Here is a 19,122-nt window from a genome sequence, read left to right on the forward strand (position 1 = left end):
ACTAGCATCAAGCCTTCAGCTGTCAAAGAAAAAGATCCTGAGTAAGGCAGATCAGCTCCAGCAAGGCCCCTATTTGTAAACATAGTAAGTACCGCTGCCGAGTGCCTCCGAATACTCTTAAGTTACCTGATCACGTAGTTGGGAGCAGACTGTAGAACAGACTTCTTCAGCTTGCAAACAGAACGTGTGTCTCCTGATCTGCAACAGATCTTTCAAGTATTAAAAATGGGTAAAGATAAGGTGCTATTCAAATCCCGCAGATGTCACATAACACATTTACTGTTTTACAACTTATAAAGCCAAATTATTGCTCAGGGCAGCAACTTCCTTCCTCCCTCCCCTGACCGCTTCTATCTTTCATTTCAGACTATACATTATTAATCGAGTAAAATTGCTTTTTTCCCTGCTTGATTTTTTTTTTTTTTTTTAAGAAATTAAACAAATCTGGACTTTGTCAACTGTGATACTGGAGAAACTCATTCTTGCCATTCTCATTTTTTCTGCTGAACTCAAAAAACACAGAATAGAGGCAAATAGAGGGAGAAAAAAGTGTTTAAACAAATTATTCAAAATTTTTTGCCAGGAAAAAAGGATGAGATACTAAGGAAAAGAGCATAAACTGCCAGGAAATTTCTTGAACTCAGAGAGGCAACATGTTTTAGTAACATGAATTCATGTATTTTTCTCTGTAAAAGTGTGTCTATTAGAAAGTGGCATGTACTGACTATCAGGACACTGCACTTCTAAAAAGACCTATCATTAATAAAAAGAGTGATACAGCTACCAGTAACTTCAGGAGGAAAGGTTTTCACTATAACTTTTCTATTCGTAGCTCTACCACTGGCTGGACAGGTAACTGTTAATATCTCTGTGCCCAGCAAGATCGTGGAGCACATCCTCCTGGAGACTATGCTAAGGCACATATTAAACAAGGAGGTGATTGGTGACAGCCAACATGGCTTCACTAAGGGCAAATCCTGCCTGGCTAATTTAGTGGCCTTCTATGATGAGGTTACAGCATTGATGGATAGGGGAAGAGCAACTGACATCATCTACCTGGACTTATCCAAAGCATTTGATACTGTCCCACACAACATCCTTGTCTCTAAAGTGAAAAGACATGGTTTTGATGGATGGACCACTTGGTGGATAAGGAATTGGCTGGATGGTCACGCTCACAGAGTTGTTGTCAATGGTTCAATGTCCAAGAGGAGGCCAGTGACGAGTGGTGTTCCTCAGGGGTCAGTACTGGGGCCAGTGCTATTTAACATCTTTGTTGGTGACATGGACAGTGGGATCAAGTGCACCCTCAGCAAGTTTGCAGATGACACCAAGCTGTGTGATGTTGTGGACACGCTGGAGGGAAGGGAAGCCATCCAGAGGGACCTCGACAGGCTGGAGAGGTGGGCCTGTGAGAACCTCATGAAGTTCAACAAGGCCAAGTGCAAGGTCCTGCACATGGGTCGGGGCAATCCCAAGCAGAAATACAGACTGGGCAGAGAATGGATTGAGAGCAGCCCTGAGGAAAAGGACTTGGGAGTGCTGGTGGATGAGAAGCTCAACATGAGCCGGCAATGTGCACTGGCAGCCCAGAAAGCCAACCATATCCTGGGCTTCATCCAAAGAAGCGTGGCCAGCAGGTTGAGGGAGGTGATTCTGCCCCTCTACTCTCCTCTTGTGAGATCCCACCTGGAATACTGCGTTCAGCTCTGGAGTCCCCAACACAAGAAGGACATGGAGCTGCTGGAGCGGGTCCAGAGGAGGGCCACGAAGATGATCCGAGGGCTGGAGCACCTCTGCTATGAAGACAGGCTGAGAGAGTTGGGGCTGTTCAGCCTGGAGAAGAGAAGTCTCCGGGGTAATCTTATTGCAGCTTTCCAGTACGTGAAGGGGGCCTACAGGAAAGCTGGAGAGGGACTTTTTACAAGGGCTTGTAGTGATAGGACAAGGGGCAATGGATTTAAACTGAAAGAGGGCAGATTTAGATTAGATATAAGGGAGAAATTTTTCACTCAGAGGGTGGTGAGGCAGTGGAACAGGTTTCCCAGAGAAGTTGTAGATGCCCCATCTCTGGAAGTGTTCAAGGCCAGGTTGGATGAGACTTTGGGCAACCTGGTGTAGTGGAGGATTTCCCTGCCCATGGCAGGGGGGTTGGAAGTAGATGATCTTTGAGGTCCCTTCCAACCCTAACCATTCTATGATTCTACGATTCTATGATCACTTCCTCTATACTGCAGTTTCTCTCCTTGATTAGAAAAAGAGTACAAATTCTGCTCCAGTAAGCGCGTTCCCTGAAGGAATCTCATTTTCAGTGACTTTTTTCTTTCAAGTGTGACAAGAAATTTCACACCTTCAGTGGGTGTGACCATGTTTTCACACCAAGCCTTTGCAAACTGCCTTCAGCAGGCATCAGCGTGAGGCTTTCTGCTCCTGCGTTCTCAAGCACCGACTGTGCTACCTCTTTAGGCAAATTTTTCTTTCTCCAGCAGTCCAGTATGTCATCTTGAAAGCTGCGGAAAGTGTTTTTGAGAGCGACAGGCCCAGTGAAGAACCACTAATTACATTATCTAATGCCAAAGTCTGTCAGCATGGTTTTAAGCTGTGGTTGAAAACAGGTAAATTACTAAATAAATGTAAGTATTGTTTTTAATATAGTTTTGTATGATATGTCTTCAAAGTACAGAAAACAACACAAATATTGTGTTCCAGAGAAGAATTGTCATCTACATCTGTGGTGGGTCCACCCTAGCCAACACCCACCCAGCCTTTTGCTCCTCCCCACTCCCACGGAACAGGGTCAAGATAGAAGAAAGGAAAGAAGTCTTGTGGTTCATCTTAGTGACAGTTGGATAGGCAAATCAACAGTTGCACACTTAAGGCGAGCAAAATAAGGAATTCATTCTCTACTTCCCGTCAATAGGCAGATGTCCAGCCACTTACTGGCAAGCAGGGCCTCAGAATGTGTAGCACTTGCTTGCGAAGACAAACACCATCTCCACGAACATGCCCCCTTCCTGCTCCTTGCTCCCAGCCATTCTTACTGAAGCACAATGTCATGTCTTATGGAGTATCCCTTTGGCCAGTTTGGGTCCACTCCCAGGTGGTGTCCCTTGCCAGCCTCTTGACACTCCCATCCTGTTGGTCTTTGGGCGGAGGGGTGGAGAGGAAGCCTTGATGCTGTGCAAGCACTGTTCAGTAATAGCCAAATCCCTGCTCAGCAACAGCCAACATTGTCATTTTAGCCCCAAATGCAAAGCGCATAAGCATAGGGGCTGCTAGGAAGAAAGTTGACTCCATCCAAGCCAGATCCTTTGCAATCTTCACTCCTCTTTCCATACGATTCACATGATGCTCAGATCCCACGTTATCTGATACATCTAAGTATCCTCTGACCAACCCATTCTTAAATTGTTTCATTTCTGTACTGTCCTGGTTTTGGCTGGGACAGAGTTAGTTCTTTTTAGCAGCTAGAAGAGCTCTGTGGTTTGGTTTTAGTCTGGAATTCACTATGAGAAGAATGTTGACAGAGCGTTGATGTTTATAGTTGGCACTGAGACCTCAAGGACTTTTCAGCTTGCCATGTTCTTGCCAGTGTGCAGGAGCACAACAGGCTGGAGGGGGCAGGCATAGCTGGGACAAAGGGTCCGCAACTTCCCTTATGTTTCAAACTTAGATCTAAGATTGAGGGCCAAATTTGTGAATGAAGTATTCCATATCATGCAACATCATGCCTAGTATATAGATAAAGGTTGACCAAAAAGAAGGTCTTTTGCTCTTCCGGGGGCTCTTGCTCTCGTACTCTTGGAGTGCTCTCTCTCTCTCTTTTCGGACCTCTTGCTTGTCCAGGATTGCGATGTCTGTTGAGCTCTTTTAGTCCATAACTCTGGACTCTATCTCTTATGGTAGTCTTTCAGGGCAGGAGAGATGATGTGGAGTTTGCTCAGTCGGTAGAGCATGAGACTCTTAATGTCAAGGTCATGAGTTTGAGCCCACGCGTTTGGACCCTACTCAAAGTTTCCCACTCAACTAACTCAGACTGCATTGCACTATTTGATCCTTCTAAACCATACCTTTCTTTTTCCTTTCCATTTTATTTCTCATTGTTGAAATACCCTCTTACCAACACTTAGAACTCATACTACATAATTAAAGCATCTTTACATCCAAGAGTCAGGTTTACACATCTTGGTTAACCACTATCCCCTGTCCCTTGACATACCTACTTCCTCCTCCTGTGCCATGATGCTTCTTCTTGATTCCATGCCCCTCCCCAATGTCCATAGCAACAGTCAATGACTTGGGCCCCATCTGTCAAGAACGTGATGCAGCATGTTGGATTGTTGGATGCCAAGATCAACTAGGGTTGGGTCCCTGCCTCGGCCATAGTGTTCTCATATGTAGAGGTTCTCCTTTCCCTGCTACTGTGATGCTGCTGAACAGAGGCTCCCCAGGCACAGGCCACATCCTAAAACAGGGCTAGAGGCTGCTGGGTCTCACTGGGGTATGCAAGGCACCCTTCTGTCAAGTCACGCACCAATTCAACGGGGTTACTTGGATGTTCAGGAACATCCCAGTAGGTTTTACTCCCCATCTTGAGAGTCAAAGCTTTGTCTCTTCGCTTTGCCCTCAAAGGCTGGGGGTGGCAAGAGGATGGCAGGGGACACCACCTGGATGGCACACCCAAATTGACCAGAAGGATATTCCATACTATGTGTTGTTATTCTCAGCAAGGAAAGCTCAGGGCAAGGAGGAGGAAGAGGGGTGCTTGACAATGGCATAGAAGGAGTGAAAGAAGATAATTGGCATAACAAAGAAAAATCAGTAACACGCAAGCACAATAAAGCATGAATTTCTCTGTTTGGGTTACTGGATTTTGTTACTCATCTGTTTGTGTTCTTGGCAGTTTTTAGGTCTGCAAAAAGTCCCTTTAATAACTTTCACTAAAGCATCACCACAGGAATATAAAAGGTTATGTTCTGCCATCAGGATGACAAATGTTTCTTCTTTCTCCTTAAGCTTCAAATCAATCTGTGCAGCACAAAATAAGTGTGTCAGCTTTGTGCCCTTAAGCACTTCTCATCTTGCTACTGTTTTGTAGCTGGAGAAAGTCATAACAGCTACCACATCTAATTTGGAAATCAATTTCAAAAGCTGTTCTTGTCTTCTTTGCAAGCAGAAGTCACATTTTCAACAGATTTGACTCATTAAAATGTGTTTCTTAAAGAAAAGATATTTCAGTTTACTTCAACAATCTAGTTTTCTGATTCTTAATATTCTTCCTGAGTGACTGTGTATGGGGAGCAAAGAGATTAAGAGCCTTTTGAATCTTTTTGAGTCTCCTTAACTTTGATTTTAGATGATTAATATATAAACGGGAAATTCGTAGAAGCAGGTACTTACGAGTCAGAACAACTGAAGTGGCATGCAGGCCATGATTAAGAGATTTTGTCATGTAAAACTTGCGATAGCGTGCTCTAAGCACTTCTGCAATACCCTTGAATTACTTTCATTTGGTTTCTGCTTTCCTTTTCTCATTTTTTTTTCTATTTAACTAAAATCTCTTATTAATCCTTCTTTTCTAGGGGTGGAGACTTGTGCTTCCTTTTCTGAAGGGAGCCTGGTCAAAGAGGTGTCCATGGGCCTTCAGTATCCATCCTGCCTTCCTGCACTTCTGTGCTGCTGTCCTTTAAGACATTATCACTTCCATCCCACCTTCCCTCCCTAGAGCTGTTACAGGAAAGGATCACACCCAGTGAAGTTTTCCGACAATGCAAACTGAGAGCTTGGCTTCATTTGCTCAAACACACGTGAGCAGAGTGAAAATATTGGTGGGCTGTGTAGAAAACAAGGTTGCTGAGTGACTTGACTCATGTCCCACAGAACATCGCTGTTACTGACTCCTTGTCTCCTTGTAAAACGTGTCAGGGCTATGATCCCACAGCGTGGTGTAGACGTGGTGGGACAGCTCACATGACAGCAGTGGATGCAACAGGCTTTTTTAGGAAGGACAGTATCAGGGTGCTGTTGTGGCTTGGGGCTCCCTGGGGGCCTGGAGCAGCAGGGATTCACCATGGGATCCATCCGGATAGAGTTGGGTAGCCACAGCCCTGACCTACTGCCTCAGTGAGGGAGCAGGGCAGGATGAGGAGCAGGGGCAGCTCCAACCCCAGGCATCAGGCAAGCTCATAGTGACAAGACTGGTCTGAGGTCAAGCTGAGAAGTCTGTCACCATAACAGGAGACACTTTTGATAGGTCAGTTAAGGAGTCTGTCATCCTCATGCTGATTTTCCTTGTGTTGTAAGCTCCTACTTTTTGCAGAGATGTGGCTTCAGTGGTGCTCAGGGATAGACCAGGTAACTGTCACCAAGCCCATGACAATTTTGGGCCTGTTTCACCATTACCATTGGCCAGTGCCTGGCACTGAGTAGAAGCCATTAAAATCACTAAAGTGAGACTGATGTAAATGAGAAAATATTGTGAACCACTTGATTTAATTAAAGCCTGATCTGTCAGTTACATTCACTGAACTTTACATTTAAAAGAAAAAATAAAGGTCAGCAGTAAAAAAACTATCATTAAAACACATTTAAACACATGTAATCACAATATCACCATAGAATCATAGAATCCTAGAATGGTTTGGGTTGGAAGGGACCTTAAATACCATCTAGTTCCAACCCCCTGCAATAGCCAGGGACACCTTCCACTAGATCAGGTTGCTCAAAGCTTCATCCAACCTGGCCTTGAACACTTCCAGGGATGGGACAGCCACAGTTGCTCTGGGCAACCTGTTCCAGTGCTTCGCCACCATCCTCATGGTGAAGAATTTCTTCCTTAGATTTAATTGAAATCTACCGTCTTTCAGTTTAATTCCATTACTCCTTGTCTTATCACTACATGCCCTTGCAAAAAGTCCCTCTCTAGCTTTCTTGTAGGAAAAGGTACCCTTTAGGTACTGGAAGGCTGCTAGAAGGTCCCCCGGAGCCTTCTCCAAGCTGAAGAACTTCAACTCTCTCAGCCTGTCTTCATAGCGGAGGTGCTCCAGCCCTCAAATCATCTTCGTGGCCCTCCTCTGGACCCACTCCAACAGGTGCATGTCCTTCTTATGTTGGGGACCCAGAACTGAATGCAGTACTCCAGATAGGGTCTCATGAGAGCAGAGTAGAGGGGCGGAATCACCTCCCTGGACCTGCTGGCCATGCTTCTTCAGATGCAACCCAGGATACAGTTGGCTTTCTGGGCAGCCAGCACACATTGCTGGCTCATGTTGAGCTTCTCATCAGCCAACACTCCCAAGGATCAAAAGATCTAACTCAAACCATTCTATGATTCTAAGTCCTTCTCCTCAGGGCTGCTCTCAATCCTTTCTTCACCCAACCTGTACTTGTGCTTAGGACTGCCCCGACCCTGGTACAGGACTTTGCACTTGGCCTTGTTGAACCTCATGAGGTTTGTGCACGCCAACCTCTGAAGCCTATCAAGGTCCCTCTGGATGGTATCTCTTCCCTCCAGCATGTTGACCACACTACACAGCTTGGTGTCATCAGCAAACTTGCTCAGGTTGCACTTGCTCCCACTGTCCATATCATCAGCAAAGATATAAAACAGCATGGGCCCCAATACGAACCCCTGAGGAACACCATGTGTCACTGGTCTCCACTTGAACATTGAGCCATTGACTACAGCTCTTTGAGTGTGACCATCTAGACAATTCCTCATCCACGAAGTGGTCCATCAGTCAAATCCATGTCACTCCAATATCATACGGAAAAAAATTCTGAATTTAACAAAGTGAGTATTTTTTGCCTAAAATAATTATATTTCCCTGAAAAAAATTGTATTGTGCAATGTTCCATAATCACCAGCAGGAAAGAGTAAACTGCAGTCACCAAGTTCTGGTCTGGGGAAGTCAGCTGATTTCATGGAGGAAAGCCAATTTCCGATGACGCAGACTTTCCTCCGGGTTCTGCAACAGAAATATGTCACAAATATAATGAGAATCAAATCTCATTCAGTGCAGAAATTTTGGCATTTCATCCTCTGTCAACCGCTAGTTTTTTATCTCCTGTAGTGTCTGGCTTCTCCATTAGAAAAGTCACCAGTTCATTTAAGAAATCAGTATACAAATTATCTGTATTAACGGTATATTTAATGAAATGTCTGTAAAAAACTAGGGAGAAGCTGTTATTGTAAATATTGTTTCACTTCTGTTTGGTAGGATTCAGTCTGACAGAGAGCGGTTGATGCTGGAATTCAGCGAAATACTATTTCCTTGTTCCTAAGCGTGAGAGGAAGGGTGATAGACAGCTACAGATCTAGGACTTTATTTCAACTGAAAGCACTTACAAAATATATTAGATTTTCCTACTTGCTGAAATGCCAACATTTTCTTCAGAGTGTCTGTCATTTCAAAAATTATTTGAGGACTTCCTTTGGTAAAGTCGCCAACTAATTCATCGTAATACTTAGCCCTACATAGCATCTAAACAGTCTCACTGGGATTTCTTCACTGATTATGCCTTAGTTTCTTGCAGGGGAAAAATTCTTCCTGACCTATAGTCGTAAGGTTATAGATAGTTTTATCATAACTGATTAGTTTTCATACAGTAGCTGTGCACTCAAATTACACAAAAAAATAAAGATATACATTCTGCTATGGCTGATATTTTTAAATAGAGAAAACACTAACCAGTGGTGTTAATCGAGAAGAAAGAGTGCTTACATGTAGTATAACATTCTAGATAAAGCCTTGATAATGCTAGTGTAGCTCAGCTGTGTGTTTTTCACTGAAAGTATAGAGCTGAACATGGCTGGCAATCAGTGAAAATTAAAAAAAAAAAAAAAGTAAAAGTTCCTCATGAAGTAAATGAGCTAATCTTTGCAATGCATTTGCCTGCAATACTCACTTTGTTCTTGGATTTTAGTAGGAGGACCTATTAACCTGCTTCTCAGCAGTAGAGAAAATTAATCTACCCAGTCTAAGTAAGACAATCATAAATGAAAGGCTTTCCTGTAGATTTGTCACCCTCCCACATCCCTCCAGCAGGCAGACAGATACTTGCATATAAATAGCAAAATGTGGAGGATGCCAATGTTGCTTGGGACCACAATTCATTTAGAAGTGTATTAACCAGCAAGCTATTTTTCTGTATTCAGTGAAAGTTATTATTTTTTCTGTAGGTTTCAGACAAACAAATGATAATATGAGCTTTGAGGTAGTATTGATTAATTTTCTACTGAGGCCCTTTTGCATCTCCTGACCAAACACAAATATATGCATCTGACAAGAAAAAAGAAGAAAAAGAAAATGGAAAAAAGAGAAGGGAAAGGGAAAGGGAAAGGGAAAGGGAAAGGGAAAGGGAAAGGGAAAGGGAAAGGGAAAGGGAAAGGGAAAGGGAAAGGGAAAGGGAAAGGGAAAGGGAAAGGGAAAGGGAAAGGGAAGGGAAAACAAGGAACTTGAAAGCAGACTCGCAATCTACAAAGTACAGTGAGACTGTCTTTAGAGATTGACTCACACAGCTACACTAACACTTAACTCTGAGAGGCAGTGTGAGAAGTCCTAGGAAGAAGACATCAGGAGACAGAAGACAATGATGTTCCTTTTAACTACAATGGGGCCAGAATGTTGATCTGATCTCTTCCTCCACAGCTCTACCATTAATGTCCCATGAGACTGCGATTAAATTCTTTTTACTCTGTGCCCATTTCTTTACTTTTTGGAGATATTTTTGTGAAAGGCATTTTCTTGTCTCCCCACCTTCAGTCATTATCTAGCTATCCAAATCTCTAAACATGTCTTTTCTAGTCATACTATAAGAAGTGAGCCCTTCCTGCTGAGTTTTATTAATTTTCAGTGAAACAGGAATGACTTGTCTGCCTTTGCAATGCAATTTCAGATCTGTAAATGAAAAATTTAATATGAAAAGCTTAATTAAAGTTAAGTATTTTAGCAACAAGTAAGTATAAGTGCATGGAAGTCACATTACAAAATACAATTAAAGCATTTGCTATAATTGATTTACATGTATATTTAGATTCACTTTATATGTGTTTTGACACATAGAAATTTTTCCACACATAGTATTCACACAATTCACACACAGCATATTGATGACCATAGACAGTAGACAAGGGTAATGTGTATTTGTTTCAATACAACGCACTTCAGCTCCTAAGGTTTTTGCTAAAGTTTGAAAATAGTGGAAAACAAAGATTGGTTCATATTTCATTAGTAAAGTCAATATGGCTGAATTTTTATTTGAAAAATTCTGAAATTATGTAGTCTTCATTTTTCATCAAAACAGTTCAAATCGGTGAGATAAAATAGCATTTTTTACTAATATTTAGTAAATAAATAATTATAATTTTGGTAACTATAGCAGTAACTTTGTTTGGTCTTGGATAAAAATTAAATTAACATAAAAAACCCCATAAATAGAAACAACTTTTAATATTTTATGTATATAACCTAGTCTCCAAGTGTCACTGCCACATTTGTCATCAAATTATGCGAGCAGCATAAATAGGGTAAGTATTTCTGACATGATTAGAATTTTACAAAAATGAGCTATGGAAATATACACAGGACTGTTAGGTTAAATAATCACAGCAATCCATTACTGGACAGAATACTTGCAGATTGTGCAACTAGCTCAGTGCTTTATGAAAAATATGCAAAAATTGGAAAGAATGATAGATCTAAGTTAAATAAAATCCTGAGTACAGTATTTGCCTGGGAAAGTGTCAATTCAGATAGCAAGTTGTAGTAACAGTTTAAAGGAGAAGAATTAAAGGGTGGATGATCTACTTAGCGATATGGTTTAATGGGGATTAGGGACGGTTGGACTTGATGATCTCTAAGGTCTTTTCCAACCTAGAAATCTATGAATCTATGAATTAAAAAAAAAAAAAAAACATAAAAGAAACATCACTGCATAGAAAAAAACCCTTCATTCACCTCTGTTGGTTGTTACATAGCCTGTGAGGGCTTGTCTGTTTTAGAATATTCCCATTTAGTAAGTGAGGGAGTGAATTTACAGGCTTACATCTTAAGAAACTCTCTTAATCCCACAAGTGTGAACTTGCATGTTGAATACACACTAAGGCTGTTCATGTGCTGGTTTACAGAGTACTTGCACACGAATAAATGGAGACGCTGGAATTAGATGCAGTAACTTTGAGTAGATGCATCTTTGAAGAATCAGACGAAAGGTAGGACAACACCTCAGCGGGAGTCTTCATGGGCACTGTCATCCATCTGAGCACAAATCATTGCAAGAATTGACTTAGAGAAAAAAAACATGTGCCTTTAAATACTAGTAAGAATGACAGAAAAATTGTGACTTAGATTGCCACGGTTTTACTTGTCAGTGGTCTCAAACTAGTTAAACTTCAGTCTTTGACTAGCTGACCATATAATATTTTTTGTTTCTTTCTCTGACTCATACTGCCACTACTTTCTTTTTCATTGTCAATAGTTTCTGAATTTTAGTGCCTGAGACACTCCCTTGTGCTTCCTCCTTTCATAATTCCTCCTGAAAAAGTAACTTCCTCTTTAGGATCCTTGACTGTAAGTCTTTAGTATCAATAATAATAAAAATGGGTGACTGGAAACTTTGCTTCAAAAAGTAGCTCTATCAACAGCCAAACTAATCAGCTTTGATTTCCCGCATGTCTCCTGCACACAGATTCTTTTAGCATCTAACAAAGGATAAGATTATGAGCCTTTCATGCTGTGTGGCTAGTACCTCAATAACCTTTAGAGTACTGCATGTGCTTGACATCTCTGTACTTTTTGTCAAGTTGCTTTAAAGTTGACCAGCATGTTCAAAATACACAAGGTCAAAGAGCACAGTTGTATAACCCTCACTTACTTTAAAGAGTACACTTAAAATGCTCCTTTAGCAGGAGATTTTGCATTTGTTCTTGATTTTCAGTTATGATTAAACTTTAGATGCAGAGAACAGTTCTTGGTTTCTCTCTCAGACGTACATCAGATTTTCACACTATGTATTCTGCAATATAAAAAAAAATTCATATAAATGCACATTGATACAGTACCTCAGTACAAACACACACATGATTCTCCCTTCAGGCAAAACAAATACCTGAAATTTCAGTCTTCCATAAATGCACACATCAAATCAATTCAGGAAAGTGGATCATTGTGGATAAAATGGCACTATTACAAACTAATGTAGGAACTGTGCAATTTCTAGCAAATTATGGTCAGGATTGCAAATCCAATATCTTGTGTGATACAGTACTTCAGAGAGAATGTGCATTGAATAGAAAATATCTGGGGCTCATTTTTCCTGACAGACTTGCTAGGTCCTTACCAACTTCATGGAGAGAGAGTTGCAAAAATTAACATGATGATCTGTTCCAATTTAAAATTTAAATGTGGTTTTGTTTCCTATGTGGAGCTCACTTCATATATATCAAAACAAACCTTATCGCATGGAGTCATCTGGCAACATTTGCCCCAGTCTCTCTTCACGGACATATTTAAAAACATGGAGGAAGTATCTAATATGAATTATAATTCTTACAGTATAAACAAGGTTGTCTTTGCGGGAGGCTAGCAAGCTACTTTGTTAAGTTTGCTTGGTCTTGTCATATTAGTGTTAGGTCCTAGTTTGATGCTCTTGGAAAGTGTCATGGAGAAAATGGTTGAGAGCTTGATCTATAACCTTAATGCTTTTTCTATAGCCAAAAAAACCCCACAGCCCTGCATACATTTTCATAGATTTCATAGATTTCTAGGTTGGAAAAGACCTTATAGATCATCGAGTCCAACCATCCCTAATCCCCATTAAACCATATCCTCAAGTAGCTCATCCACCCTATTCTTAAACACATCCAGGGATGGGGACTCAACCACCTCCCTGGGCAGCCTATTCCAGTGGCTGACAACCCTTTCAGAGAAGAAATACTTCCTAACATCCAACCTGAATCTCCCCTGACTAAGCTTATGCCCATTTCCTCTTGTTCTATCACCCATCACTAATGTAAATAGCCCCTCCCCTAACTCCCCACCATCTTTTCTCAAGTATTTATAGGCCGTAATCAGGTCTCCCCTCAGCCTCCTCTTCTCCAGGCTAAACAGCCCCAACTCCCTCAGCCGCTCCTCATAAGTTTTATTTTCCAGCCCCTTGACCAGTTTAGTTGCCCTTCTTTGGACACGCTCCAGGAGCTCAATATCTCTCTTAAAGCGAGGGGCCCAAAACTGGACACAATATTCCAGGTGCGGCCTCACCAGTGCCGAGTACAGGGGCAGGATCACTTCCCTGCTCCTGCTGGTCACACTATTCTTGATACACGCCAGTATCCCATTGGCCTTTTTGGCCACCTGGGCACACTGCTGGCTCATATCAAGCCGGTAGTCAACCAACACCCCCAGGTCCTTCTCCGCCAGGCAGCTCTCCAGCCACTCCTCCCCGAGCCTATAGCGATGCTTGGGGTTTTTATACCCTAAGTGAAGGACTCTGCACTTGGCCTTATTAAAGCTCATGCCATTGGCCTCAGCCCAACGATCCAGTCTGTTCAAATCCCTCTGAAGGGCCTCCCTACCCTCGAGCAGATCGACACAGCCTCCCAGCTTGGTGTCATCCGCAAATTTACTGAGGGTACATTCAATCCCCTCATCCAGGTCATTGATAAAGATGTTAAACAGAACTGGACCCAGCACTGAGCCCTGGGGAACCCCACTGGTGACCGGCCTCCAGCCGGATTTAGCCCCATTTACCACCACTCTTTGGGCCCGGCCATCCAGCCAGTTTTTAACCCAAAGGAGGGTGTACCTATCCAGGCCAGCAGTTACCAGTTTCTCCACCAGAACACTATGAGAAACTGTATCAAAGGCTTTACTGAGGTCCAGGAAAACTACATCCACAGCCCTTCCCTCGTCAACCAGGCGGGTCACCCTGTCATAGAAGGTGATCAGGTTTGATTGGCAAGACCTGCCTTTCATAAACTCATGTTGACTGGGCCTGATCACCCGGTTAACCTGTATGTGCTCATTAATAGCACTCAAGATAACCTGTTCCATGACTTTGCCCGTCACCGAGGTCAGACTGACAGGCCTGTAGTTCCCCGGATCCTCCTTCCGCCCTTTTTTGTAAATGGGGGTAACATCCGCCAGCCTCCAGTCCAGCGGAACTTCCCCAGTGAGCCAAAACTTCCCCAGTGAGCCAAAAAACTTCCCCAGTGAGCTATTTTATTAGCATGCCACAGAAAAAGAGTAACTGATGATTTCGCTGATCAAAATCCAACATTGTACTGGATTTTGTCCATGTGGATCAAGTACCATACGATCTTCTTGTACTGTATGACACTATTAGAATCACAAAATGGTTAGAGTTGGAAGGTGTTGCTCACCAGCCTGGGCTGCAGCAGCAAGGACACTGTTGCATCTTCCGCAGCCAGGAGGAAATGGCCTGCCTCTTGTAGGCAGGGTCTGTACCTTGAGTTGATTAGTTAATGAATTCATTATCTTTAACTCAGTCCAGCTGGCTAATAATGATTGGATGCCATAGGAAGAGACCTCAAAGATCATCTAGTTCCAACCCCCCTGCCATGGGCAGGGAAACCCTCCACTACACCAGGTTGTCCAAAGCCTCATCCAACCTGGCCTTGAACACTTCCAGGGATGGGGCATCCACAACCTCTCTGGGAAACCTGTTCCAGTACCTCATCCCCCTCAGAGTGAAAAATTTCTTCCTTATATCTAATCTAAATCTGCCCTCTTTCAGTTTAAATCCATTGCCCCTTGTCCTATCACTACATGCCCTTGGAAAAAGTCCCTCTCCAGCTTTCCTGTAGGTGCCCTTTAGGTATTGGAAAGCTGCAATAAGATCACCCCAGAGCCTTCTCTTCTCCAGGCTGAACAGCCCCAACTCTCTCAGCCTGTCTTCATAGCAGAGGTGCTCCAGCCCTCGGATCATCTTCGTGGCCCTCCTCTGGACCCCTCCAGCAGCTCCATGTCCTTCTTGTGTTCTTCTGTGTTCAGCTCTGGGGACTCCAGAGCTGAACACAGTATTCCAGGTGGGGTCTCAGGAGAGCAGAGTAGAGGGGGCAGAATCACCTCCCTGGACCTGCTGACCACGCTTCTTTTGATACAGCCCAGGATACAGTTGAAATACTGTGATATGGTGAAAAGGAGTACATGAAAAGCTCCCAAAATAGACCAGGGAAGGACAATACAGAGGAATAGGAGCCATTTGTCTTCATACGCTCTTTAGAACTTCACTGTCTACTTGATGACCTGTGTATTTGGAGAAATACGTACTTGATGGAAATGTAAGTCACTGTAGGTTAGTAAGCCAAAGCAGGTACTGTATATACCCTTACTCAAATTGAAGTTTTAAAGATACATAATTAATTGCTACATAGCTTCCCTCACAGCATGTTGCCGTAGGTGCTCATTTTAGGAGCTACGTTTTCCCTAGATCTCATGCAGAAAGCCTTTCTGTATAATCTGGCATTACAGATGATAGTGAAAATCAGGCCTCAGGAACACTGACTGTTGCAGTGCTCAAGTTAGCTGTGAATTTAGTCTCAGGCTGTAATTTCCTCAATATTTCTGCAAACTTTGTGCCAATGTGAACTAGATATATTATGTATTGTGGGTGTATCTCAATGTGAGAGTCTTACACAGCTTACAGGTTGTGTAGAAGTTGATGAGGCTCTGGAAACTGGTCCTAACATGAATTCATTGAAGGCTCATCTTTTAGTTCCCATGGTCACCTATGAGATTGAGACCAAAGTCTTTGATTTCGATTTTGGTTTTTTTTTCTGTTCATCTTTAAAAAGAGAACAAATAATAGACACAGATTTAGTTTATATGCAATAGTATTTGGGATATTTTTACATACTATTACAAATCTATCATTGTATTCATTATTTAGCAACGTGAGTTGGGTGAACTGTAATCATTAAATGCATCTGTGTTTCAAGAAGACAAAAAACGCCAGTATTTGGAGTTTGGGATGACATTTTTTGTGGAATTCAGTGTTAGATTCAAAACCTAAATTCAAGATGCTACACTTGCAGGTAACTTTATCCAAGTCAGATGTATAGGGTCTCATTGTAGCCAACGGATATCTAGTCAATAAACCTGAGCAAGTTGAGAGAGTTATTCAGATGACCACATCAACTTAGGGTGATCTAAAAAGCTCACTAGACTTAACTGTCTATAATGAACACCTATATACCCAACTTGTATGTAGAGACCTTCACTGTAGACGTGTAAATTTAGATATTTGGTCAAGAAGACAAATGGCACACTTAGCTTGCATACAGAATAAACTATTTAATTTACTGCCATGTTCCCTTCCTAAACTGAACCTTCTGGAATGTCAAGAAAGAGATTATTTAATCGTACCAAGGTAATGAGAGCAGCAGCTGCGCCTGGTTTTGTATTAAGCCATGAGCAGACACAGGACAGAGTATCTGTCTATCTGCATCATCTTCTCACCCATGGAATTGACTGTGGCAGTAATTCTTGGCGGAGCCCCGCAGCAAAGACTATCCACAAAGCTGTCTCCCATCTCTCCTAGGAAGAAGACGGTAGACTGGATTTCTCTTTCTTATTGTGCTACCTAGGTGGGATTACCTATTACTGACTATTCTGTCACTCTAGATTATTCAGATATGCCCTAAGGCTCTCAGACCCACAGGAAGATACTAATAACTAACAACAAACTTTGGCTAAACAATAACTCTGAGAAATCTATGCTACTATAGCTCCATTCCTACTCCTAGCTGTGCAAAACTACAAGTTTGGAAATGCTTTGTAGTCTGTCTTTGCTGGACATAGAGAAGTTTTCAACAGGGATCCTTCACAGGCAGGTACAGTCTTCCTAACCTCTGTGTAGTCTGGTTAATAGTGCTGCATTTGAGAAATGATTCCCCTACAAATTACGTATGAGTTCTGGTGTGTTTGCCTTTACAAATGTTTAGGGACACAATGTAAGTCCACCGTTTCTGTGGAGTCAGGCAACTTCAGCATTAGATTGCTTCTAGAGAATTATTTTCAGTCAAGCAGTTCAGAAAAGGAGAAGAGATCTACTCAGTGGTACAAATCAAGTATGACTAGATAGTAGTCTCAGTTTACTACATATCCAGCTCAAAACAGCCACTGGTTAAAACTGAGATGTGAGATGCAACTCTGCTTTGCTTAAGATTTCAAGTCTACATGAGACTCCAGGAAAATAAAAACAATGCTGAATTTTGAGCCCTTCGAGCAATCTGCTTGTCAAAATCTCCCCTAGCCCTTGGCAGGCTGGCCAGAACACCAGATTGACTTCAGTGATTAACCCTATTTGTGCTCTTTCCAACGCTTTGTCAAAAGGAGTATATTTCCACAGGGTGATCCACTTCCTTTGAGTTGATATTTCTGTGGGGAGAAGTGTCCTAATCAGACTTCTGACCAGGTTGAGTCAGTGTTGTGCTAGCTACTGGCAGACTGATGCTGCCTTTAAAGGAGCAGGTTGGTTCAGTCCCTAGGTAGATACATAGAGAGGATCATGGTCATTGACAGGGGAACTCCAGCTTCTCCAGATGTTTCCTCATGTCGTGGTTTTAGGCTGATCCAGCAACTAAAACTCACACAGTCTCTCCTTCTCCAGTAAAGTAGAGAGGAGAGAAAAAAAAACAAAGGGACTGAGGGTTGAGACAAGAACAGAGGGAGCACCCACCAACCATGGTCCTGGGCAAAACAGACAGGGCTTTCTCAAAGCAAAACAGTTTATTAATGATTACTTAGAAGGACAAAGGGAAACAAAACCGATTACTCGAGAGGACAGAAAGAAACAAAACCAGATCTTAAAACCGACACTTTCCCCCCCCAGCAGCACAGGGGGCAGGGACTGGGGGAGTGCAGGTCAGTTCATTCCGTGCTGTTACTGCTGCTTCTTTCTCAAAGGAGGAGGAGTCCTTACACCCTTTTCCCCTGCTCCAATGGATCCCCTACCCACGAGGAAAAATCCACAAACTTCTCCAGCGTGAGTCCAGCCCACTGGAAACAATCCTTCCCCACAGATTGCTCCAGTGTGGGCTTTACCACAGTCTCGGATACTTAGGGAGTTGTAGCCACTCGCTCTGGCGTGGGTCGTCACGCAGACTCCAGATGCCTCTCTGCCTTGTCGTGCATCCCAACACGACCATCCTCAGGCTCAGGCATCTTCTCCCCACGGGCTGCGAGTGGGTCTCTGCTCCACCGAGGCCGTCCTGGTTTCAGGGGGGCCGCCTGCTATCTCACCATCAGCCGCAGGGGAAACTCGGCTCCGGCACACCTCCTCCCGCTCCATCCTCACTGACCTGCTGTCGATGCAGCTGTTTCTCTCAGATCTCAGTCCTCTCCAGGTGAACTCAGCCCAGTGGGCACCCCGGGAGTGGGGTGCCCCCGAGTTCCCCAGCCGGCGCCGCCGCCGCAATTCTCCGTGGGCGGCGCCGGCCCGACGCAGGCAGCTGCCCGGCCGGGAGCCAGGGAGCGGGGGCAGTGCCCTCCTCCCTTCTCTCCTCAATCCTGGGCGAAGCACCTTTTCCGGTTCCTTTGTCCTGACTTAAATAGGGCAATTCGCAGAAGCACCCTATTGGCTCAACCCCGAGGGGGATGGCAGTCTGATCTGGTGGCCAGAACTAAGCCTAACCCGGTTCCAAAACCGGGGAGGTCACAGAGAGCAAAACCCCTCTCCTGTCACCAGAACCACCCCCCCCTCCACATCAAACCATGACACCTCATCATGGCAAGACGGCACTAGGGCAGAGCTGAGTGATAATCCTGACTTTGGAGTGGTGATCTTTGTGCATTTCAGCCTTTAAGTGCTATGGAAAGAACCATGAGGAAATAGGCCCCTCAGTCTGTTTTGGGGAAATGCAATGAGGAACACAGAGGATTTTGGTTCACCAGTAGTATAAAAAAGTACAGAATAGATCTGTGGGAGGTAGCGATAAGATTTCTCATATGTTTCTCCAGAATATTTCCTAAATATGTATTTAGAAAAGGCACACAGTGATGGCAAACAATCCCACTCTGCAGTAGAAGAAGAGGAAGGCGAGGTAAGAACAGTTTTAATACAGTGTTTGCTAAGCATTGGTACAGAAAGCCACGCTACTGG

This window comes from Tauraco erythrolophus, chromosome 1, assembly GCF_009769465.1.
Source record: "Tauraco erythrolophus isolate bTauEry1 chromosome 1, bTauEry1.pri, whole genome shotgun sequence".
NCBI lineage: Eukaryota > Metazoa > Chordata > Aves > Musophagiformes > Musophagidae > Tauraco > Tauraco erythrolophus.